This window comes from Hyperolius riggenbachi, chromosome 2 (assembly GCF_040937935.1).
Source record: "Hyperolius riggenbachi isolate aHypRig1 chromosome 2, aHypRig1.pri, whole genome shotgun sequence".
NCBI classification, from domain to species: domain Eukaryota; kingdom Metazoa; phylum Chordata; class Amphibia; order Anura; family Hyperoliidae; genus Hyperolius; species Hyperolius riggenbachi.
This window is the reverse complement of record NC_090647.1, coordinates 558,672,921-558,699,184: the sequence shown is the minus strand read 5'-3', so window position 1 is coordinate 558,699,184 and position 26,264 is coordinate 558,672,921. Positions and strand designations below refer to the sequence as shown.

General features: G+C 48.4%; 1 protein-coding gene across 3 annotated transcripts in view; it reads right to left on the bottom strand.

Moving 5' to 3' along the window:
• CASR (calcium sensing receptor) overlaps positions 1-26,264 on the bottom strand; it is a 123,036-nt gene that overhangs the window by 62,905 nt on the left and 33,867 nt on the right. Inside the window, exon 1 of one of the 3 annotated variants that reach the window (XM_068266249.1) lies at positions 13,929-14,016. The exons of the other annotated variants lie outside the window; for them this stretch is intronic. The gene's annotated coding sequence lies outside the window, so the exon portion shown is untranslated. Of the gene's footprint in view, positions 1-13,928; positions 14,017-26,264 lie in introns of those variants that run through there. 3 annotated transcript variants of the gene reach the window in all.

Below are 26,264 nucleotides of genomic sequence, written 5' to 3'. Positions count from 1 at the left end.
AATGGGTAAATAAATTTCATGAGTTTTAATTACAGTAGCATGCATTATTTAAAAACTATAAAGGCCGAAAACTGAAAAATAATACATTTTTTCCCACATTTTTTCCTATTTTTCCATCAACACACATTCAGAATAAAATAATTCTTGGCATAATGTCCCACCTAAAGAAAGCCTAATTGGTGGCGAAAAGAACAAGATATAGTTCATTTCATTGCGATAAGTAATGATAAAGTTATAGACGAATGAATGGAAGGAGTGCTGAAAGGTGAAAATTGCTCTGGTGTTCCAGGGGTAAAACCCCTCAGTGGTGAAGTGGTTAAAGCTAAGTTTTGTTTTCTTAGCATTTTAGTAAGAGGGCTTTTTGGTCCATTGTAGCCCCTTACACACTCCAATGCGTTCTGGTTCACCATGAGCCATGTTGGATAATCTGTAACTATAGTTTAATATACAGTGTGTGGTATGTAAACTGCAAATATGACAGAATGATGCAATGTTATAAAAAAAGATCTATAACTGAAAATAAAAATGAGACTCTTTTCTTCGCTACTAATGTTCTATTCATTATCCGTACTACACATACAATTCATCATCTCATGCGTTTTTTTCACTTCAGTGTCACGTTAAGCTACCGGCAGCAAGAAAGAAAATACTCCGAATAATTTTGGCAGCACATTTTCACTCACTTTTTGGTACTTTTCAATTGCAGACTTCTGAAAAGTTATTTCTATAAAGAAGTGTAAAAATGATCTCCTAGGAGAAAACTCGGGTGGACAGGTTACTTGCATGTGAGCCCAGGTATTGCTGCAGACAGGAAGTTAGGGACCGCAGGGAAAACCTATTCTAGCTCTTCACAATTTACAGAAAAATATATTTATTGCTCTGTCTCCGATGGAGAGATGTAAGTTGAGGTTCATACACACGGCAGATGGAAATCGTTCAAAATTAATGATGAACGATGGAAGACCGAGTCGTTAGTGACCAGGGCTGGATAATTTAAGCCAAGGCCATGTAGGCCGTGGACTAGGGCGCCACCAGATCAAGCATACATATATCCAGGCACATCGCCTCTAGTTAGGACATTAAATAAATTATTAGGGAAAGGGAGGTGCTGAAGGGGGTGTGGCTAGAAACAGCAAAAATCAATTAACCCTGCGCACACTCACATGCAAATGTTCAAACAAATGCATTCACAGATTTACTCATCCAGGCACAACTGTTATCCCTACAGCTAAATTAAAAGCCAGGGTTTTAGTTCACAGAAGAATGCATTCTTATGCTTAGTCACCTATACTGCGCAGAAGTACCCAGGTAAACATAGGTGTCCTAACTCTGGCCCTGTAACATGCATAGTGCAGACATGCAAACACATTCATTGCATCAAACCTATCAATGGATTAGGAGCACACATCCTAACTTCCTCTCCTGGGAAAGACAGTGCATCTTACCAATCGCACAAGGGAGCTAATGTTGTGTCCATGTGCACCATGCGCATACACCAGCATAAGCTGTCGGCATGCTGACAAACATACAGGGGAAGGGGGGAGTGCACCGAATTGGACCCTAGCCACAGGGGTCAATGATAAGAATAAACATACATATATCCAGGCACATCGCCTCTAGTTAGGACATTAAATAAATTATTAGGGAAAGGGAGGTGCTGAAGGGGGTGTGGCTAGAAACAGCAAAAATCAATTAACCCTGCGCACACTCACATGCAAATGTTCAAACAAATGCATTCACAGATTTACTCATCCAGGCACAACTGTTATCCCTACAGCTAAATTAAAAGCCAGGGTTTTAGTTCACAGAAGAATGCATTCTTATGCTTAGTCACCTATACTGCGCAGAAGTACCCAGGTAAACATAGGTGTCCTAACTCTGGCCCTGTAACATGCATAGTGCAGACATGCAAACACATTCATTGCATCAAACCTATCAATGGATTAGGAGCACACATCCTAACTTCCTCTCCTGGGAAAGACAGTGCATCTTACCAATCGCACAAGGGAGCTAATGTTGTGTCCATGTGCACCATGCGCATACACCAGCATAAGCTGTCGGCATGCTGACAAACATACAGGGGAAGGGGGGAGTGCACCGAATTGGACCCTAGCCACAGGGGTCAATGATAAGAATAAACATACATATATCCAGGCACATCGCCTCTAGTTAGGACATTAAATAAATTATTAGGGAAAGGGAGGTGCTGAAGGGGGTGTGGCTAGAAACAGCAAAAATCAATTAACCCTGCGCACACTCACATGCAAATGTTCAAACAAATGCATTCACAGATTTACTCATCCAGGCACAACTGTTATCCCTACAGCTAAATTAAAAGCCAGGGTTTTAGTTCACAGAAGAATGCATTCTTATGCTTAGTCACCTATACTGCGCAGAAGTACCCAGGTAAACATAGGTGTCCTAACTCTGGCCCTGTAACATGCATAGTGCAGACATGCAAACACATTCATTGCATCAAACCTATCAATGGATTAGGAGCACACATCCTAACTTCCTCTCCTGGGAAAGACAGTGCATCTTACCAATCGCACAAGGGAGCTAATGTTGTGTCCATGTGCACCATGCGCATACACCAGCATAAGCTGTCGGCATGCTGACAAACATACAGGGGAAGGGGGGAGTGCACCGAATTGGACCCTAGCCACAGGGGTCAATGATAAGAATAAACATACATATATCCAGGCACATCGCCTCTAGTTAGGACATTAAATAAATTATTAGGGAAAGGGAGGTGCTGAAGGGGGTGTGGCTAGAAACAGCAAAAATCAATTAACCCTGCGCACACTCACATGCAAATAATTTATTTAATGTCCTAACTAGAGGCGATGTGCCTGGATATATGTATGTTTATTCTTATCATTGACCCCTGTGGCTAGGGTCCAATTCGGTGCACTCCCCCCTTCCCCTGTATGTTTGTCAGCATGCCGACAGCTTATGCTGGTGTATGCGCATGGTGCACATGGACACAACATTAGCTCCCTTGTGCGATTGGTAAGATGCACTGTCTTTCCCAGGAGAGGAAGTTAGGATGTGTGCTCCTAATCCATTGATAGGTTTGATGCAATGAATGTGTTTGCATGTCTGCACTATGCATGTTACAGGGCCAGAGTTAGGACACCTATGTTTACCTGGGTACTTCTGCGCAGTATAGGTGACTAAGCATAAGAATGCATTCTTCTGTGAACTAAAACCCTGGCTTTTAATTTAGCTGTAGGGATAACAGTTGTGCCTGGATGAGTAAATCTGTGAATGCATTTGTTTGAACATTTGCATGTGAGTGTGCGCAGGGTTAATTGATTTTTGCTGTTTCTAGCCACACCCCCTTCAGCACCTCCCTTTCCCTAATAATTTATTTAATGTCCTAACTAGAGGCGATGTGCCTGGATATATGTATGTTTATTCTTATCATTGACCCCTGTGGCTAGGGTCCAATTCGGTGCACTCCCCCCTTCCCCTGTATGTTTGTCAGCATGCCGACAGCTTATGCTGGTGTATGCGCATGGTGCACATGGACACAACATTAGCTCCCTTGTGCGATTGGTAAGATGCACTGTCTTTCCCAGGAGAGGAAGTTAGGATGTGTGCTCCTAATCCATTGATAGGTTTGATGCAATGAATGTGTTTGCATGTCTGCACTATGCATGTTACAGGGCCAGAGTTAGGACACCTATGTTTACCTGGGTACTTCTGCGCAGTATAGGTGACTAAGCATAAGAATGCATTCTTCTGTGAACTAAAACCCTGGCTTTTAATTTAGCTGTAGGGATAACAGTTGTGCCTGGATGAGTAAATCTGTGAATGCATTTGTTTGAACATTTGCATGTGAGTGTGCGCAGGGTTAATTGATTTTTGCTGTTTCTAGCCACACCCCCTTCAGCACCTCCCTTTCCCTAATAATTTATTTAATGTCCTAACTAGAGGCGATGTGCCTGGATATATGTATGTTTATTCTTATCATTGACCCCTGTGGCTAGGGTCCAATTCGGTGCACTCCCCCCTTCCCCTGTATGTTTGTCAGCATGCCGACAGCTTATGCTGGTGTATGCGCATGGTGCACATGGACACAACATTAGCTCCCTTGTGCGATTGGTAAGATGCACTGTCTTTCCCAGGAGAGGAAGTTAGGATGTGTGCTCCTAATCCATTGATAGGTTTGATGCAATGAATGTGTTTGCATGTCTGCACTATGCATGTTACAGGGCCAGAGTTAGGACACCTATGTTTACCTGGGTACTTCTGCGCAGTATAGGTGACTAAGCATAAGAATGCATTCTTCTGTGAACTAAAACCCTGGCTTTTAATTTAGCTGTAGGGATAACAGTTGTGCCTGGATGAGTAAATCTGTGAATGCATTTGTTTGAACATTTGCATGTGAGTGTGCGCAGGGTTAATTGATTTTTGCCACCAGATCAAGGGCGGGTGTGCAGCAGGCAATACTAGGGGGAAGGGAAGGGTCACCTGGCTACCTATACTGGAGAGAGGGGGATCAGCAGGCTATCTATACAGAGGGTGGAGTAGGGTCATCTGTTTTTTTATACTAGAGGGAAGGATGGCCATTAGGATACGTATACGGAGGGAAGGGGGTGGTCATCAGGCTAAACTGGAGGAGGAGGGGAGGGGTCTTCTGGTTACCTATACTGGGGGGGGGGGGGTCACCTGGCTATGGCTATCTATACTGAAGGGGGGCGGCTGGTGACAGTGGCCTTGGACTGTAAAGAGTACAAATCCAACCCTGTTAGTGACACGATGTTAGCAATTGCTGATGCTGTAAACTACCGATGCATCCTCTGATAATTTGCGTGCGCTGCTAGAAACACCACTTCTCCGTCTTTGCGCATGCTTCATTCATGATCAACCATAAAAACGATTGAACAATCGTCATCCGAAATAATCAGCCGGGCAGATCGGCTGAAATGACAGAGAGTCATCGCATATCGTTGTCTTTTTCAGTCGTGTGTTTCTCTAATTATAATTAGTTAATCAGTGTACAAAGCTCTAAGCCTGGTACACACCTTCAAGTTTGATTGGCCAATCACGGACCGATTTTACCACCTCCATGTAGTATGAGAGCTTACCTACACAATAAGTGCATAGAATTCAAAACCTGGTGGCCCTCAGACTACACAGAGGTGGTATAATTCAAATCATTGGCAAATCAAAATTGAAGGTATGCATCAGGCTTTAACCATAGCCCCTGAACAAGCATGCAGATCAGAAGTTTCTGACTGAAGTCTGACTGGAATTGCCACACGCTTGTTTCAGGTGTGTGATTCAGACACCACTGACGCCAGACAGATCAGCAGGACAGCCAGGCAACTTGTATTGTTTAAAAGCAAAAAAAAATGGCAGCCTCAATATCTCTCTCAGTTTAGGTGTGCTTTAAAGGGAAGCCGAGGTGAGAGGGATATGGAGGCTGCCATATTTATTTCATTTAAAACAATACCAGTTGCCCGAATGCCCGGCAGCCCTGCTGATCTATTTGGCTGCAGTAGTGTCTGAATAACCCTAGAAACAAGCATACAGCTAATCTTGTCAGATCTGACAATAAAATGTTAGAAACACCTGATCTGCTGCATGCTTGTTCATGGGCTATGGCTAAAAGTATTAGACGCAGAGGATTGTAAGGATAGCCAGGCAACTGGTATTGCTTAAAGAGAACTCGAGGTGGGTATTTGAAATCTTGAGAGACCACAGAGGCATGTCCTGTGCATAATGACATGCCTCTGTGTCTCTTTATGGCCGCCTCTAATCCCCCCGGGGTCTGCTGTGCCCCCCTGTAAAAAGCTCCCGGTTAGCGACAGTCTCCTTGTCGTTAGCCGTCTATTTACCTGTAGCCTGTCATTCAGTCAGCTCTCCCCCGCCTCTGCCCGCTTCCTGTGAACTTCCTCCAATCAGAAGCTAAGCCGCACCCTGGGAGTTACTTCCTGGGTCACGGCTTAGCCTCCGATTGGAGGAAGCTCACAGGAGGCGGGCAGAGGCGGGGGAGAGCTGACTGAATGACAGGTTACAGGTAAATAGAAGGCTAGCGACGAGGAGACTGTCCCTAAACGGGCGCTTTTTACAGGGGGGCACAGCAGACCCCGGGGGGACTAGAGGCCAGAGACCCAGAGGCATGTCATTATGCACAGAACGACATGCCTCTGTAGTGTCTCAAGATTTACAAATACCCGCCTCGGGTTCTCTTTGAAAGGAAATAGGTATGGCAGCTTCCATATCCCTGTCACTTCAGGTGTGCTTTAAACTGAAATCCACCCAATAAGCTAAATTAATGTTGGCAGAGTTGGATACTGGGAAGGTGACAACATGGAGGCGCTCTGGCTGGTGACATCATGTGAAGAATGTGAAGGTGATTCTGTGGCTGGGGGTGGGACGAGGAAGGAGTTGACTCTCCGTCACACTCGGCTGCCCCCTCCAATCCCGGCGCGGTGGCCGTTGCCCCGGTAACAGTGTGACTTTCAGAGGCTCCATGCCTCATTTAGCCTTAGTAATAACCTAATTGGACTGGAAAAATGCAAGGACAGGAGCGGGAACATGGAATCAAAACAGCTTAGCCGAGTTTACCGAGCCATCGGAAAAAGAGAGATGACACCGATAAGGGCCACTTTACACACTCTGATTACTTATAAGTGTTTCAATGCTGGAAAATGAAAACTTAAAGTGTTATTGTGCTTAGATTTAAAGGGAACGTAAAGTGAGACATAAATGGAGGCTGCCACATTTATTTCCTTTTAAAGGACAACTGAAGAGAGAGGTATATGGAGGCTGCCATGTTTATTTCCTTTTAAGCAATACCAGTTGCCTGGCAGACCTGCTGATCCTCTGCCTCTAATACTTTCAGCTACAGCCCCTGAACAAGCATGCAGCAGATCAGGGGTTTCTGACATTATTGTCAGAGATCTGACAAAATTAACTGTATGCTTTTTTTCTGGTGTTATTCAGACACTTCTGCAGCCAAACAGACCAGCAGGCAGCTGGTATTGTTTAAAAAGAAATAAATATGGCAGCCTCCATATCCCTCTCATCTCGGGTTCACTTTAAGAGATCTCAGAATAACTCCAAACTAGGCCCTGATCAATAATGCAATTGGTTTGCTTTGTTTATTTTACCACCTTTTTAAAGGATGCCTGAAGTAAGAGGTATATGGAGGCTGCCATATTTATTTCCAGTTAAACAATACCAGTTGCCTGGCTGACCTGCTGATCTCTTTGGCTACAGTAGTATCTGAATCACACACCTGAAACAAGCATGCAGCTAATTCAGTCAGACTTCTGTCAGAAACATCTTATCTGCATGCTTGTTCAGGGCCTGCTGCCAAAAGTATTGGAGGCAGAGGCTAAAGGTGCTTGAACATCAAACTATTTTTTTAATTTCTTTCAATACAAGAATTGCAATCATTTTCTTCTGATTGTAACATTTGAAAAATCTGACCAATGTACCACACACGGATACATCTGAAAATGGCGCCTGCGAATAATGGCGCATGATGTTGCCGCTAATCTTTTTGTCGTTAAAGCCTTATCGTTATTTAGCGTTAACACACAGAATCCTCTCTGTACCTATCCCTAACCCCTAAACCCCCCCTGGTGGTGCCTAACCCCTAAACCCCCCCTGGTGGTGCCTAACCCCAACCACCCCCCTGGTGATGCCTAACCCTAAGCACCCCCCTGGTGGTGCCTAACCCCTAAACCCCCCCCCCCTGGTGGTGCCTAACCCCTAAACCCCCCCTGGTGGTGCCTAACCCTAACCCCCCTGGTGGTGCCTAACCCTAACCACCCCCCCTGGTGGTGCCTAACCCTAACCCCCCTGGTGGTGCCTAACCCTAACCACCCCCCCTGGTGGTGCCTAACCCTAAGACCCCCCCTGGTGGTGCCTAACCCTAACCACCACCCCTGCTGGTGCCTAACCCTAACCACCCCCCTGGTGGTTCCATAACCCTAACCACCCCCCTGGTGATGCCTAACCCTAAGACTCCCCTGGTGGTGCCTAACCCTAAATCTCCCCTGGTGGTGCCTAACCCTAACCTTGACAGTGTTACATTAAGGCTTCTTGCACACCAAGACGTTGCATTAGGTGGCACGTTAAGGTCGCATAACGTGCACCTAACACAACGTATGGTGCTGCAAGAGCCGACGGTAGAGTGAGCCGCGTTAGGCGGCTCGAGTCCTATAATGTCTCCCAGAGTGGCGCTGATTGGCCAGCGGGACCACGTGATGCGGAGCGAGACACTCCGCATCACGTGGTCCCGCCGGCCAATCAGCGCCCGCCAGTGCAGTGAATATTAAGTAGCCATGTGCGCGGCTACTGTAGCTGGCTCTCCCCGCCTCCTCTCCGCCCCCCACTGCGCATGTGCAAACAGTCTGACGCGGCTATAGCCGCTCCAACGCCGTAGCATGCTGCACTTTTGCACAGAACGTGCAGCGTTACATGTAATGCAACGTGGGCAGTGTGAACAGCCCACTTGTGTTACATTGCTGTGCGTTGGGGGAGCGTTACAGGCGCACTAACGTGCGCCTGTAACGTCTTGGTGTGTAAGCAGCCTTAATCCATTCACCGTTTTGCAGTTAAATAACTTCTGCAGTTTGGCTTGTGTAGGTTAGCTATTGATAAATAACGTTACTGTGCGCAATAAAGTCTGCAGTTTGGCATATGAACGGCACTATTGATAAATAACGTTACTGTGTGCCTTTTTTCTTCTCTTTTCCCTGTGCGCCATTATTATGCAGTACTAACAATAAATAGCGATAAGCGTATCTTTTTAATGCAGCGCCACTTTTATGCATAGGCGATGTGCGCCATTATTCAGTGATCCGACCACACACGTGTGTTCAATTTCTCCTCAATTATAAAAAAATAATGATTGAAAAAGCTAAGAAAATTGCTTTGGTGTATCCTGTATAATAAACCCCCTGTGTCGCTGCGTCCTCCTCCTGCGTGTCCCTGTGTCCGTGTTTTTGTGTATCGCGCATGCGCGGCACGCGGGCGGACTTTATAGCAGGAGGAGGACTGGGCCAGGGCGGCGGGCATGGTACGCTTGCAGGGGGTGATGGGCGGCAGGGGAGGGGTGTTGAGGGTGGCCTAGAGCCCGTTATTGTACCGGGCTTAGGTCCACTAGTATATTACTAAATTGACAATCTACCACACACTATTCAATTTTAATAAAAATTTATCAGAAAAATCCACCACTCCTGATCCACTTATATCGAATAAAAACGGGAAATCTGATTCGTTTTCTTGTTCGAATAATAAAAAAAGTTTTTTCCGGAAACCCAATTGCTTTTATCGAATTGCCGTACAATTGGATCAATTTATTGTATCGTTTGTGGCCACCTTTAGCAGGACAGCCAGGCAATCTGCATCGTTTGAAAAGGAAATAAATATGTCAGCCTTCGTATCGCACTCAGTTCAGGCGTGCATAACACACAGTTATTAGATGATCAGCTACGGGTCTCATGCGAGGGTTGTTCAGGCAGCCGCATCACATGACTTGGCACGAAAGTGAAGATCACCGGTGAAGTGTGAGGGCCGATCTGCTTGTTCTATAATATTTTCCTGTGTCACAGCAATAAAGAACACCATGTAAGTGGCTTCACCTTGTGTGCGCCTCCTGCAATGATGGGTTCAGTGACCCCACGCAGGGCATTCTGGGTAGCCGCGCTGTGATTGGTGGTCAGCACAAGGCCTGGTTTCTTAGCATGTAATCATTAATGTAAGATTCATTCATGCTCAGTCGGCCCCGGGGCATGTAGAATGCATTGACCCCTCTGCACATATACATTAGGAGCTGTTAAACAATAATGAGGAGGTGATGGGCATGGTGATCGGGAAGCCATGTGATTTTGTTTTACATTTGGTACAGTAGCCGAGGTTAAGCTTTGTTATTGTGTGAGGGTTATGAATGGACTTCATTCTTCTAACGGCCAATCAGATGTAGACGTTTAAAGGGAACCAGAGAGGAACGGGCTGAAAAAATAGAACAAGATTTTATACATACCTGGGGCTTCTTCCAGCCCCATAAGCCTGGATCGCTCCCACGCCGCCATCCTCCGCTTCCTGGATCGGCAGTACCGGGTCCCGTCACTTCCGGCAGACGTGGACAATTGTCTGCATCACAGGGGCTCCCTCCATACCCGTACGCATGCGGCTGCGCAGTAGGCACAGCTAAGTAGCTGTAGTACAGCTAAGAAATAAAACGTTAGGAGCAGAGACATAAGTCTAATATTGTTTCCAGCACAGGAAGAGTGTAACGATTGTGGAACTTTCTCCGTGATCAGCGCACAACGCGTGCGCTGACACGGCGGAAATCCTCCACAAGCGTATATTTGCAGGCACCCAGCAAAAGGTGCTAAGCACCTGTAGAGGGAAATTCCTGTCGGCAGATGGCGCTGAGGAGTGCAGAGGAACCAATCCTCTGTACCTCCACAAATGCCAGACAGGAATTGTACGAAGCGCAGAACGCAATCGCAAGAGAGGCGATTGCGAATGAGATTGAGCAAAGGGACAGGTTGTATGTGTGTGCGCCAATCCAGTCGCCACCCCGCGACCGCGCACACACAACAGCAGATATGAAATAGGAACGCGATCGCGAGAGGTGCGATCGCCAGACGTGACACAAGGCAGATCAGAATAGAATACGAGAGTAGCAAAGGCACAGCAAATAATACAATAAGGAGATACGGAAAATAACAAACGCTAGCTAACCGCGAACACCGCACTCATTCGCAACAGTGCACGCGGTTATGCGCGATCTCCACGTGATAAGCACAATAGAGACAAGCACGCCTAACTAACCATTAACAGACAAACATGAAACAGAGAACGCGAGCGCTTGCTTAACGGTTACCTCACCGAGCCTCCAGCAAGCGTAGCGGACAAGACAGACACACGAAAACAGGGACAAACGAGAGATAGGATCCACAGCACTAGCGAAAAGTGGCTAGCGTGATCCAGGTACAGAGTAGCAGAACAGAAGGATCCCCAGCGCTAGCGAAAAGTGGCTAGCGCGATCCCAGGAGACAGAACAGAAGGATCCACAGCGCTAGCGAAAAGTAGCTAGCGCGATCCCAGGAGACAGAACAGAAGAGATAGCTGGTAGCAACCGCTGCACTAGCTATACTCCAAGAACAGAGATCAGAACCATTTCCTGTCCACCACCGCTGGGACAGGACAATGACAACAGGCAAGACAAGACAGAACAGGCAATACAGATAATACAACCTGACTGGGCTAGAAGGGGAGCCTAAAGCAACCCCCAGGAATTCACTATACTAGATAGCAATGGCTGACACTCCAGCAGTGTCCATCAGGAACAGACCATGGAAAGGAAATGACCAGCCAAGCCTTCTGGGAAACATAAAGCTCTTATAGTGCCAGTCATCAGAGAAGGCAGGTAGGGGATTTGCATAACGAATGTATGCAAATTCCCCAGCAAGAGAACAGACCAGAAACTTGCAATGGAAAGACAGGTCTCTGTTCCAGAGTCCTGCAGTATGCAAACCTAAACAATGGTCAAAAGGCTGCCTGCCTGCGCAGGCAGCTGAGCGGATTCTCACAAAGAGTTGAGAAACTCCAGTTGTCATTTCTATGCAAAAGAGCCATTGAGCTCCACGACTTTCAAAGTCCCAGAGAGCTCTGTCTTCTGAAGCTTGTTATCTCAACTGTCAGTCACTGTATTGTTTTTTCTTCTGCAGAGGACAGGTCAAAAGTTCACAGCCTGCTCTGTAAAATCATTTAGAATGCTGAGTAGTGTGTAAACTGCAAATATTAGAGAATGATACAATGTTATAAAAAAAAACCGACTATATAACTGAAAATAAAGATATGAGAATATTTTCTTTGCTTCTAATGTTCTAGTAATTATCCGTACTACACAATCAATTCATTATATCATAATTTTTTTCCGCTTCAGTGTCTGTTTAAGGGAAAGAAACACTGACTGCTGTCATATTTTTTTCTAAATGTGTCTCGTACACAGAAATATATTAACCTTTGCTGAAAATGATTGTTTTATGTAGCTGCATCACATGTGACATTAGGCAGGAGACAGGGAAAGCATATCGAAGAGTGACAGAGTAGGATTATCCTTTCCCTGTGTCTCTGTCCTTCTGTGCTCAGCATGGAGAGCTTAAGGCGGCATTTCGGCAAATCTGCTGAGTTTGGTCGTTATATTTTGCAGTTACCTATTTTACTAAGATCGGGGTGTTTTTTGTTCCATATTGAATTGTTTCATTATTTTAAGTTTTGTTTTAGCGGTTGCTAGGAAGCGGGCCTATTGTTTTACAGAAGACGGTGGGATTGTTCTGCTAAGTTTTGGGTGTTCTCTCTTCATATTGAAATTATTTTCAATAACTGTAACTCATTGCTTCCCAGCCATATTTTCCTTTTTGTTAAAATTTTTAATAGACACGGGGACTTATTGTTTTGTGAGAGGGGAGTTTTCAAGTTCTATTTCCTGTTGCATTTTTTTGTTATTATGATTTATGAAAACTAAAAAAAGAAATAAGGTTTGCATTCATCTCACGGACATCCGGTTTCCACCCACGTATTTCTCCTTTCTGAGATACCTCCACAACATTCCTAAATATCATCATCCTCTCACCTTTTCTTTTATGCAATAGTTTTAGAGGATCCCAAAGACTTGCTATTTAAGTGTTAAAAAAACACAAAAAACTTCTATCAACATACAAAACTAATACATTATTAAATCTCTTTTGTGATGATCCAAACCACCATAAGCCCTGGCTCATCATTACAGGGAGCCCCACTGGCCCTGAGTGTCTTTAACCTCCCTAGCGTTCTGGATGACCTGAGCTCGTCCAGAGACGCTAGAGGGCACCGCTCAGGCCCTGCTGGGCCAATTTTGATAATTTTTTTTCAAACACGCAGCTAGCACTTTTCGAGCTACGTGTTTGCTCCAATGGCCACCGATGCGCCACTACCTTCCGCGTAGTAGGGCCCCCCCCTCCCGAGACCCCGTGCGCAGCCTGGCCAATCAGTGCCAGGCAGCGCTGAGGGGTGGATCGGGACTCCCTATGACATCATGACGTCGATGATGTCATTCCGTTTGTCGCCATGGCGACAGGGGAAGCTCTGCCGGAAATCCCGTTCAGAATGGGATTTCCTGACGGCCATCATCGCCGGTGGCGATCGGAACGGTGGGTTGGATTCGGCTGGGAGGGGGGTATCATGTAGCTAGCGCTAGGCTAACTACATGATTAAAAAAAATTAGGTTTAAAAAACCCTGCGCAGCCATGCGGCTGCGCATAATCAGAACGCCAGGGAGGTTAAAGACCTCCTGTAGGCATGGTGCTTCCTGTAGGCATGGTGCAGGCCTTCCTGTAGGCCATTTGTAGGCATGGTGCTTTTTTTTTTTTTTTTTTTCAAACAATCTTTATTGATAACGAAGAGTAATAATACAGTCTACATTGATTTCAGACAACGATATGTGATCAGCCAGGCAAAACACATCAAACAAGTAACAATAATATCTATAATGATATGGGACAAGAAATATCCAATTATCTCGCTGTAGAAATATAAAGCTATTGAGCCAGTAAAAAAAAATGTCCCCATGGAACCAGATATCTAATAAAAAGCGAGGAAGGCAAGGAAGCTTTCCTCCAAGAACTTTCTTAAGATCGCAGATCAGACATGACCCCACCATCATAAGCGGAAATGACTGCAAAATAAATCATGAGGGACCAGTTCTGTGAGAGCATACAAGATGTCAAGGTCATAAAGTGAGGATGTAAAGAGATTTTTCTCAATAATTCAGAGGATCCATTAATCTTCTGATGGGGTATGAGTGGGGCCCATACAACTGTGCAGTGGAAGCATGGGTTGTGATCGGATAGGGGCATTAATAGAGAGAAATGTATCACTATGGCATGGTGCTATATTGGTAATGGTACCTCTGTATGGGCTTTGAATTATCCGCTTCAGTGCAACTAATTACACCTCTCCCTCCCCCGACAACACATCTCTCCCTCCACCAGACAACACCTCTCCATTCCCCTGACAACACTTTTCCTTCCCTCTCTGACATCACCTCTCCCACCTGACAACACCTCCCAACTACAAACACACCTCCACAGAGCTGGGACAAAGTCCTGCAGCACCCAAGGCTGAGACACCAAAGTGCACCTCTCCATCCCACCAACCCCAGCCGTCAGTTATTTGCATTGAAATTAAAAAATCTGATTGGTTGTTTGTGGTTCCACCCCCTTTTCTGAATTTTAACCCCACTCACCCAATAACCAACTGTACCAGGTTTGAGGGCTGTGCCATTAACAGTGCAAGAATCGCAGCAATTAAATATTCCCCTTGAAAATCAATTGGTGAATTATGAGTGGCTGTTGTAGGCTCCACCTACATTTCTGAATATTAATCCCAGTCTGAGCCGGGACAAGGGCCTCCAGCACCCAAGGCTGAGACACCAAAGTGCGCCCCATAAAATCCGTTTCACCCAGCAGTCCCACACTGATTGCTATTAGACTAAGAGGTGCCCCAGGGCCCCCAACACCTCAATCTCTAGTTATCTGGCTTGCAGTCACTGCCATGTATCCCCTTTTCTTATTTCTCTCTGCTTCAAACACAATAGGGGAATGATAGCTGAGCGAGTTGTGCGCCCCTCCTACACTGCGCCCTGAGGCTGGAGCCTCTCTCGCCTCTGCCTCGGCCCAGCACCTCCAAGACGACCACTGCCTTGATAAAGAAATTGAGGGTGAAGGGGCTGGACTGGCAAAGCATGTCTCCAGACCTAAACCCCACTTAACATCTGTGGGGCATCCTCATATGGAAGGTGGTGGAGCGCAAGGTCTCCAACATCCACCAGCTTCATCATGGAGGAGAGGAAGAGAATCCCAGTGGCATCCTGTGACACTCCAGTGACCTCCATGCCCAGGAGAGATAAGGCAGTGCTGGAAAATAATGGTGGGCACACAAAATATTGCCACGTTGGGCACAATTTTGGGATTCTTCACTTAGGGGTGTACTCCCTTTTGTTGCCAGTGGTTTAGACATTAATGGCTCTGTGTTGAGTTATTTTGATGGAAATTTACACTGTTACACAAGCTGTACACCAGCTACTTTACATTGCATTAAGTTGGCCTATTTTCAGTGTTGTCCCATAAAAACATATAATAAAATAATTACAAAAATGTGAGAGGTGTCCTCACGTGAGATACTGTAAAGGGGACAGCAGATATTAATATAAAGTTTCTCCGTTTGTCATGCAGAGCAGGGGATGCTGGGAGGCAGAGCAGGGGGTGCTGGGAAGCAGAGCAGGGGATGCTGGGAGTTAGTTTCCTGTAGCGCAGCAGACACCCAGTAGGTGGCGGTAGTTGGAGATGTCCGGCGCTGTGTTTACAGGCAGTTTACAGTTTGTTCTGTGTCAGGCAGAGCAGGGGATACTGAGAGGCAAAGCTGGGGATGCTGGGAGGCAGAGCAGGGGATGCTGGGAGGCAGAGCAGGGGATGCTGGGTGGCAAAGCAGGGGATGCTGGGAGGCAGGGCAGGGGATGCTGGGAGGCAGAGCAGGGGATGCTGGGAGGCAGAGCAGGAGATGTTGGGAGGCAGGGCAGGGGATGCTGGGAGGCAGAGCAGGGGCTGCTGGGAGGCAGAGCAGGGGCTGCTGGGAGGCAGAGCAGGGGATGCTACAAGGCAGAGCAGGAGATGTTGGGAGGCAGGGCAGGGGATGCTGGGAGGCAGGGCAGGGGATGCTGGGAGGCAGAGCAGGGGATACTGGGAGGCAGGGCAGGGGATGCTGGGTGGCAGAGCAGGGGATGCTGGAAGGCAGAGCAGGGGATGCTGGGAGTTAGTTTCCTGTAGGGCAACAGACGCCCGGTTGCAGGTGACGGCAGTCGGAGATGTCTGGCGCTGTGTTTACATGCTCATTTTTGTTCTGTGTCAGGCAGAGCAGGGGGTGCTGGGAGGCAGAACAGGGGATGCTGGGAGGCAGAACAGGGGATGCTGGGAGTTAGTTTCCTGTAGTGCAGTAGACGCCCGGTAGCAGGTGACAGTAGTCGCCGTCGGATATGTCTGGCGCTGTGTTTACAGGCTCATGTTTGTTCTGTGTCAGGTAGAGCAGGGGATGCTGGGAGGCAGAGCAGGGGATGCTGGGAGGCAGAGCAGGGGATGCTGGGAGGCAGGACAGGGGATGCTGGGTGGCAGAGCAGGGGATGCTGGGTGGCAGAGCAGCGGATGCTGGGATGCTGGGAGGCAGAGCAGGGGATGCTGGGAGGCAGAGCAGGGGATGCTGGGAGGCAGAGCAGGGGATGCTGGGTGGCAGAGCAGGGGATGCTGGGAGGCAGAGCAGGGGATGCTGGGAGGCAGAGCAGGGGATGCTGGGTGGCAGAGCAGGGGATGCTGGGAGACAGAGCAGGGGATGCTGGGAGGCAGAGTAGGGGATGTTGGGAGGCAGAGCAGGGGATGCTGGGAGGCAGAGCAGGGGATGCTGGGTGGCAGAGCAGGGGATGCTGGGAGGCAGAGCAGGGGATGCTGGGTGGCAGAGCAGGGGATGCTGGGTGGCAGAGCAGGGGATGCTGGGTGGCAGAGCAGGGGATGCTGGGAGGTAGAGCAGAGGATGCTGGGAGGCAGAGCAGGGGATGCTGGGAGTTAGTTTCCTGTAGCGCAGCAGATGCCCGGTAGCAGGTGGCGGTACTCAGAGATGTCTGGCGCTGTGTTTACAGGCTCATGTTTGTTCTGTGTCAGACATAATAGATGCTGCAGAGGGCTCAGCCTGGAGGGTCAGCTGCTAATGCATTTGCACAGGGTCATCCACCTCATTATAACACATTCCGCTCCCAGCTTTATGGCCCAATCGCTTTCCACACTCATACACGGCCAGAGACGCCAGTTAACCCCGTCCTAACCGGCCGGCAAAACGGAGCATCTCTGGAACAGCATAAACATTTCACGCTGCAAGTTTTTGGATTCAGTTTTGCATTTAAGAGTTCACAAATTCAAAAACATTAACATCTGCCACCAGACCGACCATTAGATAGATCTTTCTCTGATCGAATCTGACAAGAGAAGGAGATATTGCCTGCTCACACATTGCAGACAGATTTCCATTAGCTTTAATCATGAAATCGACCTAGCACCATCTCTGCCTTCAAGATCGACCCCCCCCCCCCATCATTCCTAAGACAGGGCCGAGGCAGAGGCGAGAGAGGCTTCAGCCTTAGGGAGCAGTATAGGAGGGGATGCACAACTCACTCAGCTATCATTCCCCTGCAAGCTAGATAACTAGAGATTAAGGTGTTTGGGCCCCGGGGCACCTCTTAGTCTAATAGCCAATGTGACAGGTGAGTATGCAACACTCACCATGGGCTGGGGGGGAGGGGGGGCATGCACACACAACAGCATTACTACTACGCAATTGATCACGCCCTTGCTACCAACATTATACAACATGCTCGATCAATACTTTCGACCAATTTGGCCGATCCTTCGTGTTGGGTGGTTTTCATTTTTAAACAGCAATCTTCAAGTCTGACCCCATATTTTCTGTTGGATTGAGGTCTGGACCTTCACTAGGCCATTCCAACCCATTTAAATGTTTCTGCTTAAAGGAACAATATCAATTAACATCTTTTTTTAACCTGGGATTGAGAGAGTTACTGAAGTGCAAGTAAATAATAATGTATACAATTCACTCGCTTATCTCTTTTGTTTACTGTATCAAATTCCTTTCACTCTAAACTGAGCCATGAGGGGAGGGGGAATCCCCTCACAGTGCATCTGTTAACCCTGTGTGTGTGAGAGAAAGCTCTGTGTCCTTTGTCTCTGACTGAAGTGCCTGCAGAGAGCAGAGGAAATGCAAATTGTTATAAACATTTGTAATTGTCTGTGACACCACAGCTTTTCATACTTTTTCCTGCTTTCAGAGAAAAATACTCTGTAGTCTGATAGGCAAAAAACAACACTGGCTGTGCATTGAAGCCGACACCCCCACTGCAAATGATTTGTCCCAATAGAGCTAAATCCTACACACAATGGATTAAAGCTTTTGCCTCTGATATTTAACATGAAAAGTAGGAAAATGTTTACACAGCTACTAAGACATTATTTGTACATTGTCATTTTAGAACACTTGGTTTGATAGAGTTCCTTTAAACTAATCGAGAGTTTAGCAGTATGTTCAGGTTAGTGTCCTGCTGCAAGGTGAACCACCATGCTAGTCTAAAGTCACTGGCAGACTGACACAGGTTTTGCTCAGGAATATCACTGTGTATAGCACCATTCCATCTTTCCCTCAACTGGGACCACTTCCAAATCCAAATCCAAAAAAGATGAATTGGCAGGACCAAATACATTCAGCATTGCAAAAGCAAAACATTAGTGTTAGCATGGGAGAGGGTGGTTGTGGGATAATAGGCATGGGGAGGGTATAGGTGACAGTATAAGAGGTGTATAATCCATAGCGGTAGGGAATGGTTTTCCAGTCCCTGCTGATGATAGACTTCACCACAGCATGATGCTGCCACCACCATGTTTCACTGTAGTGAGGGTGTTTTGGGGTGATGGAATGTGTTGGGTTTGCACCGGACATAGCATTTTCCTTGGTGGTCGAAAAGTTCAATTTTAGTCCCATTTGACCAGTGCATCTTCCTCTAAACATTTGGGAAGTCGCCTACATGCCTTTCGCCACATGCCTTTATATTTAATGCTTAGTAATGCCTTTTCTTTGGCCACATTTCCATAAAGTCCAGATCTATGGAGTGTAGGGCTTATCAAGGTCCTATGTACAGATACTAAAGTCTCTGGTGTGGAACTCACAACTCCTACAGGGTTACCTTTGGTCTCTGTGCTGCCTCTTTGATTGATGCCCTCGTTGCTAGATCTGCGAGTTTTGTAGGGTGGCCCTCTCTTGGCAGGGTTAAGTTTCGTACCCATGCTAGTCTAAAGTCAGCCGGGGTTATCTTAGGTAGAGTTGGGCCGAACCTCCGATTTTAGGTTCGCGAACCTGGTTCGCGAACTTCCGCGGAAGGTTCGGTTCGCGTTAAAGTTCGCGAACCGCAATAGACTTCAATGGGGATGCGAACTTTGAAAAAAAAAATAATTATGCTGGCCACAAAAGTGATGGAAAAGATGTTTCAAGGGGTCTAACACCTGGAGGGGGGCATGGCGGAGTGGGATACATGCCAAAAGTCCCCGGGAAAAATCTGGATTTGACGCAAAGCAGCGTTTTAAGGGCAGAAATCACATTGAATGCTAAATGACAGGCCTAAAGTGCTTTCAAACATCTTGCATGTGTATACATCAGTCAGGTAGTGTAATTAAGGTACTGCTTCACACTGACACACCAAACTCACCGTGTAACGCAGCGCAAACAGCTGTTTGTGTAGTGACGGCCGTGCTGGACTGGTGCGCACCATGGCGAGAGTGCAGGTTTTGGTGGCTTTACAGCCCATATGGTCGCCTGGCTGATGTAGCTGAATGACAGAACAGTGACTGTCCAGCTGATCAAATTTGGTCTGACCACAATGAGGCAATGACCTTATTATCGTGGGTGTGCCCCCCGAGACACTCATCTAGGCGCCGGTCATTGCTTCATTGTGATACGCAAGCCCCTTCACCACGGCAAGGTAATGATCACGAAGGGGAATGGGCGCATGTACATGCCTTTTCTTTTGTTGTTGCAGCTGCCCGCAGTGCAGCCAGAAAAATTAGGCAGTCATGTACACGCACCAGAAAAATTATTACAGCGGCCGCTGCTAGCAGCGGCCTAAAAAATTCAGCAATCCGCCTGGAGTCCCGGACCCTGTTGGTGGTGGCGGAGAAGGTAGTCAAGCGGCCTGCAGGCAGACATGCTGTGTGGAGGGACTGGGAGCGACTTAGTCTTCTTGGGGCAGGCCAGGCAGCCAGTCACACGGCGTGCAGGCAGAGATGCTGTGTGTGCGCGGGGACTGACTTAGTCTTGGGGCGGGCAGCAGCCCTCCGGGATCCATGCCTCATTCATTTTGATAAAGGTGAGGTACTTAACACTTTTGTGACTTAGGCGACTTCTCTTCTCTGTGACAATGCCTCCAGCTGCGCTGAAGGTCCTTTCTGACAGGACGCTTGCGGCAGGGCAGGAGAGAAGTTGGATGGCAAATTGGGACAGTTCTGGCCACAGGTCAAGCCTGCGCACCCAGTAGTTCAAGGGTTCCTCATCGCTGTTCACAGCAGTGTCTACATCCACACTTAAGGCCAGGTAGTCGGCTACCTGCCGTTCCAGGCGTTGGTGGAGGGTGGATCCGGAAGGGCTACGGCGAGGCGTTGGACTAAAGAACGTCCGCATGTCCGACATCACCATGAGATCGCTGGAGCGTCCTGTCTTTGACTGCGTGGACACGGGAGGAGGATTAGTGGCAGTGGTACCTTGCTGGCGTTGTGCCGTCACATCACCCTTAAAGGCATTGTAAAGCATAGTTGACAGCTGGTTCTGCATGTGCTGCATCCTTTCCACCTTCCGGTGAGTTGGTAACAGGTCCGCCACTTTGTGCCTGTACCGAGGGTCTAGTAGTGTGGCCACCCAGTACAGCTCATTCCCCTTGAGGTTTTTTATATGGGGGTCCCTCAACAGGCAGGACAGCATAAAAGACGACATCTGCACAAAGTCGGATCCAGTACCCTCCATCTCCTCTTGCTCTTCCTCAGTGACGTCAGGTAAGTCAACCTCCTCCCCCCAGCCGCGAACAATACCACGGGAAGGTTGAGCAGCACAAGCCCCTTGCGATGCCTGCTGAGGTTGTTCTCCTGCCGCTGTCCCCTCCTCCTCCTCCTCCTCCCCCAAAGAAACACCTTGCTCATCATCCTCTGAGTCTGACTCGTCTTCTGCACACGACTTCTCTTCTTCCTCCTCCTCCCCCCTCTGTGCTGCCGCAGGTGTTGAGGAAACAGCTGGGTCTGATGAAAATTGGTCCCATGCCTGTTCCTGCCGTAACGGTTCCTGGTCACGCTCATTCACAGCTTCATCCGCCACTCTACGCACAGCACGCTCCAAGAAGTAAGCGTAGGGAATTAAGTCGCTGATGGTGCCCTCACTGCGGCTCACCAGGTTGGTCACCTCCTCAAACGGCCGCATGAGCCTGCATGCATTTTCCATCAGTGTCCAGTTGTCGGGCCAGAACATCCCCATCTTCCCAGACTGTTTCATTCTACTGTAGTTGTAGAGGTAGTGGGTCACGGCTTTCTTCTGTTCTAGCAGGCGGGAGAACATGAGCAGGGTCGAGTTCCAGCGAGTCGGGCTATCGCAAATGAGGCGTCTCACCGGCATGTTGTTTTTGCGCTGAATTTCCGCAAAGCGTGCCATGGCTGTGTAAGACCGCCTCAAATGCCCACAGAACTTCCTGGCCTGCTTCAGGACATTCGCTAAGCCAGGGTACTTTGCCACAAATCTTTGAACCACTAGATTCATGACATGTGCCATGCAGGGTATGTGTGTCAGCTTCCCCATATGCAAAGCGGCAAGCAGATTGCTGCCGTTGTCGCACACCACGTTGCCTATCTCCAGGTGGTGCGGGGTCAGCCACTCATCCACCTGTTTCTTAAGAGCAGCCAGGAGAGCTGCTCCAGTGTGACTCTCCGCTTTGAGACAAGACATGTCTAAGATGGCGTGACAGCGTCGTACCTGGCATGCAGCATAGGCCCTGCGGAGCTGGGGCTGTGTAGCTGGAGAGGAGAACTGCCACTCAGCCAAGGAGGAGGAGGACAGCGAAGAGCATGTAGCAGGAGGAGAGGAGGTGGCAGGAGGCCTGCCTGCAAGCCGTGGAGGTGTCACAATTTGGTCCACTGCGCCCTGCTTGCCATCGTTCACCACCAGGTTCACCCAATGGGCTGTGTAGGTAATGTAGCGGCCCTGCCCGTGCTTGGCAGACCAGGCATCCGTGGTCAGGTGTACCCTTGACCCAACGCTCTTCGCAAGAGATGACACCACTTGCCTCTCAACTTCACGGTGCAGTTGGGGTATGGCCTTTCTCGAAAAATAAGTGCGGCCTGGCATCTTCCACTGCGGTGTTCCGATGGCCACAAATTTACGGAAGGCCTCAGAGTCCACCAGCCAGTATGGTAACAGCTGCCGAGCTAACAGTTCCGCCACGCCAGCTGTCAGACGCCGGGCAAGGGGGTGACTGGCCGAAATTGGCTTCTTCCGCTCAAACATTTCCTTCACGGACACCTGACTGCTGCTGTGGGCAGAGGAGCAGGAACCGCTCAAGGGCAGAGGCGGAGTGGAGGAGGGTGCCTGTGAAGGTGGAAGGGAGAAAGCGGCAGAAGCAGATAATGCACCTGATGGAGGAGGAAGAGGAGAAGGAGGGTGGCTTTGCTTTTGTGTGCTGCTGCTGCTTTTGCTCAGGTGGCCATCCCATTGCTGTTTGTGCCTTTTCTCCAGGTGCCTTCGTAAGGCACTTGTCCCTACGTGAGTGTTGGCCTTTCCACGGCTCAATTTTTGTTGGCAGAGCGAACAGATGGCTTTGGTCCGATCTGAGGCACACACATTAAAACATTTCCACACCGCTGAGCCACCCTGGGATGTGGGCACTATGGGGACCTCAGCAGCTGATGCTGAAGGGCAAGTTGGCTGGCTGTACATAGGTGGCGATACATGGTGCCGGACTCTGCCACCAGCTGTTTCTGACGAAGAGCTGCCCAAGCTTCTTTCAGCAACTTCTCTCCTCCTACTACTCTCTGACTCCCCCTCTGAACTGTCCCCCTCTTCATCTCCTCTATTGGGAACATACAGAGGATCCCTATTACCGTCATCATCGTAGTCATCCTGCCCAGCTTCGCTTGCCTCAGACAAATCCAAACTTGCACCATCAGTAGGTCCTTCATCCTCCTGACACGTTACATCCATAGTGTTGCCGCGTAACTCAGACATATTAGCTGGTGAAAATTCATCTGGCTGTAACAACAATGGCTGTGCATCAGTGATTTCAACACTAAATAATTCTTGCGAAGTGTCAAATGCAGCGGAAGTGGTGCTAGTAGTAGCGCTGGTGGCTGAGCAAGATGAGGTGTTCTGTGTCGCTAAATACTCAACCACGTCCTGACAATCTTGGGAGGTGATGGGACGTGCCTTCTTCCGAGCACTGTACTGTGGGCCAGGTCCACACGAAATTATATTTACACGACCTCGCGCAGACCTGCCGGGTGGCCTTCCTCTGGCTCTGGCACTACCTCTTCCTCTACCTGTTTTGTCCATATCGGGTATGCACGGAGTGGTATATCACACTGCGTGCACTCACGTAGGTAGGTGGGTTCACTTAACTGCACAGGTATGCGCACTGATGCGGTGGGTTCACTAAACAGAACAGGTATACAGTGGCGGGTTCACAGAACAGGTATGCAGTGGCAGGTTCACTGAACACAACAGGTATGCAGTGGCGGGTTCACTGAACAGGTATACAGTGGCGGGTCCACTGAACAGAACAGGTATGCAGTGGCGGGTTCACTAAACAGAACAGGTATACAGTGGCGGGTTCACTAAACAGAACAGGTATACAGTGGTGGGTTCACTAAACAGAACAGGTATACAGTGGCGGATTCACAGAACAGGTATGCAGTGGCAGGTTCACTGAACACAACAGGTATGCAGTGGCGGGTTCACTGAACAGGTATACAGTGGCGGGTCCACTGAACAGAACAGGTATGCAGTGGCGGGTTCACTAAACAGAACAGGTATACAGTGGCGGGTTCACTAAACAGAACAGGTATACAGTGGCGGGTTCACAGAACAGGTATGCAGTGGCAGGTTCACTGAACACAACAGGTATGCAGTGGCGGGTTCACTGAACAGGTATACAGTGGCGGGTCCACTGAACAGAACAGGTATGCAGTGGCGGGTTCACTAAACAGAACAGGTATACAGTGGCGGGTTCACTAAACAGAACAGGTATACAGTGGCGGGTTCACAGAACAGGTATGCAGTGGCAGGTTCACTGAACACAACAGGTATGCAGTGGCGGGTTCACTGAACAGGTATACAGTGGCGGGTCCACTGAACAGAACAGGTATGCAGTGGCGGGTTCACTAAACAGAACAGGTATACAGTGGCGGGTTCACTAAACAGAACAGGTATACAGTGGTGGGTTCACTAAACAGAACAGGTATACAGTGGCGGGTTCACAGAACAGGTATGCAGTGGCAGGTTCACTGAACACAACAGGTATGCAGTGGCGGGTTCACTGAACAGGTATACAGTGGCGGGTCCACTGAACAGAACAGGTATGCAGTGGCGGGTTCACTAAACAGAACAGGTATACAGTGGCGGGTTCACTAAACAGAACAGGTATACAGTGGCGGGTTCACAGAACAGGTATGCAGTGGCAGGTTCACTGAACACAACAGGTATGCAGTGGCGGGTTCACTGAACAGGTATACAGTGGCGGGTCCACTGAACAGAACAGGTATGCAGTGGCGGGTTCACTGAACAGGTACACAGTGGCGGGTCCACTGAACAGAACAGGTATGCAGTGGCGGGTTCACTGAACAGGTATGCAGTGGTGGGTTCATAGAACAGGTATGCAGTGGTGGGTTCACAGCACAGGTATGCAGTGGCGGGTTCACTGAACAGGTATACAGTGGCGGGTCCACTGAACAGAACAGGTATGCAGTGGCGGGTTCACTGAACAGGTATACAGTGGCGGGTCCACTGAACAGAACAGGTATGCAGTGGCGGGTTCACTGAACAGGTATGCAGTGGTGGGTTCACAGAACAGGTATGCAGTGGTGGGTTCACAGCACAGGTATGCAGTGATGGGTTCACAGAACAGGTATGCAGTGGTGGGTTCACAGCACAGGTATGCAGTGGTGGGTTCACAGAACAGGTATGCAGTGGTGGGTTCACAGCACAGGTATGCAGTGGTGGGTTCAATGAACAGGTATACAGTGGCGGGTCCACTGAACAGAACAGGTATGCAGTGGCAGATTCACTGAACAGGTATGCAGTGGCAGGTTCACTGAACAGGTATGCAGTGGTGGGTTCACAGCACAGGTATGCAGTGGTGGGTTCACAGAACAGGTATGCAGTGGTGGGTTCACAGCACAGGTATGCAGTGGTGGGTTCAATGAACAGGTATACAGTGGCGGGTCCACTGAACAGAACAGGTATGCAGTGGCAGGTTCACTGAACAGGTATGCAGTGGTGGGTTCACAGCACAGGTATGCAGTGGTGGGTTCACAGCACAGGTATGCAGTGGTGGGTTCACAGCACAGGTATGCAGTGGTGGGTTCACAGCACAGGTATGCAGTGGTGGGTTCACAGCACAGGTATGCAGTGGTGGGTTCACAGCACAGGTATGCAGTGGTGGGTTCACAGAACAGGTATGCAGCCAGACAGGAACAAGTTAAGCCTAACTAATCTTTCCCTGAGAGATAGTCTGCAGCAGCTCGCCCTACTCTCACTAACGCAGGCAGCACACGAGTGACCGTAATGGCCGCCGCTGCCTGCCTTATATAAGGGGGGGTGGGGCTCCAGGGGCTAGTGTAGCCTAATTGGCTACACTGGGCCTGTTGACTGTGATGTAGAGGGTCAAAGTTGACCCTCCATGTGCATTATGGGGCGAACCGAACTTCCGCAAAGGTTCGCCTGCGGGACGCGAACGCGAACCACTGAAGTTCGCATGGAACCGTTCGCAGGCGAACCGTTCGGCCCAACTCTAATCTTAGGTAGATCATGCACCATGCTGTCATCCCTTCTCGCCATAATAACAGGATGTGTCACTCTGCTATAGCTGAGCCCTGTGTTTGTACAGTGCTCCTCCCCCACAGTGCCCCCCGCATGATTGTGCACGTATGACAATCATCATATGTGTTTATACTTTCAGGGCTTTTTCCACCACTCACATATAATTTTCAGATTGCACATGATTTGCCGATCACAAGGGCACAACGATCAACATGGTGATCAAGGCACCCTTTTTCTACTGGTGTGTTTTGATTTTTGGGACAAGGATCTGAGATGATAGGATCACTTTTTAAAAAAGAAAAAACTTGAGACGAAAGGAAAAAAAAATGTATACATATCTGGGTCTTCCTCCAGCAGTTATGAGCAAAGATGCCAATATTCTTTTCGCATACATTTTTGCGGAAATAATGTAAAATTCGATTTTCCAGCGATAATTCCATAAAAAATAAGTTTTGTTATTTTTTGCGTTATTAGCAAATTTTCGCTGTAAAATATAATTTACATGGAAAAATAGTCGCAATAAAAATATAATTTTCCCCATTGTTATCGGTAAAAATATTGTTTTTCCGTGTTTT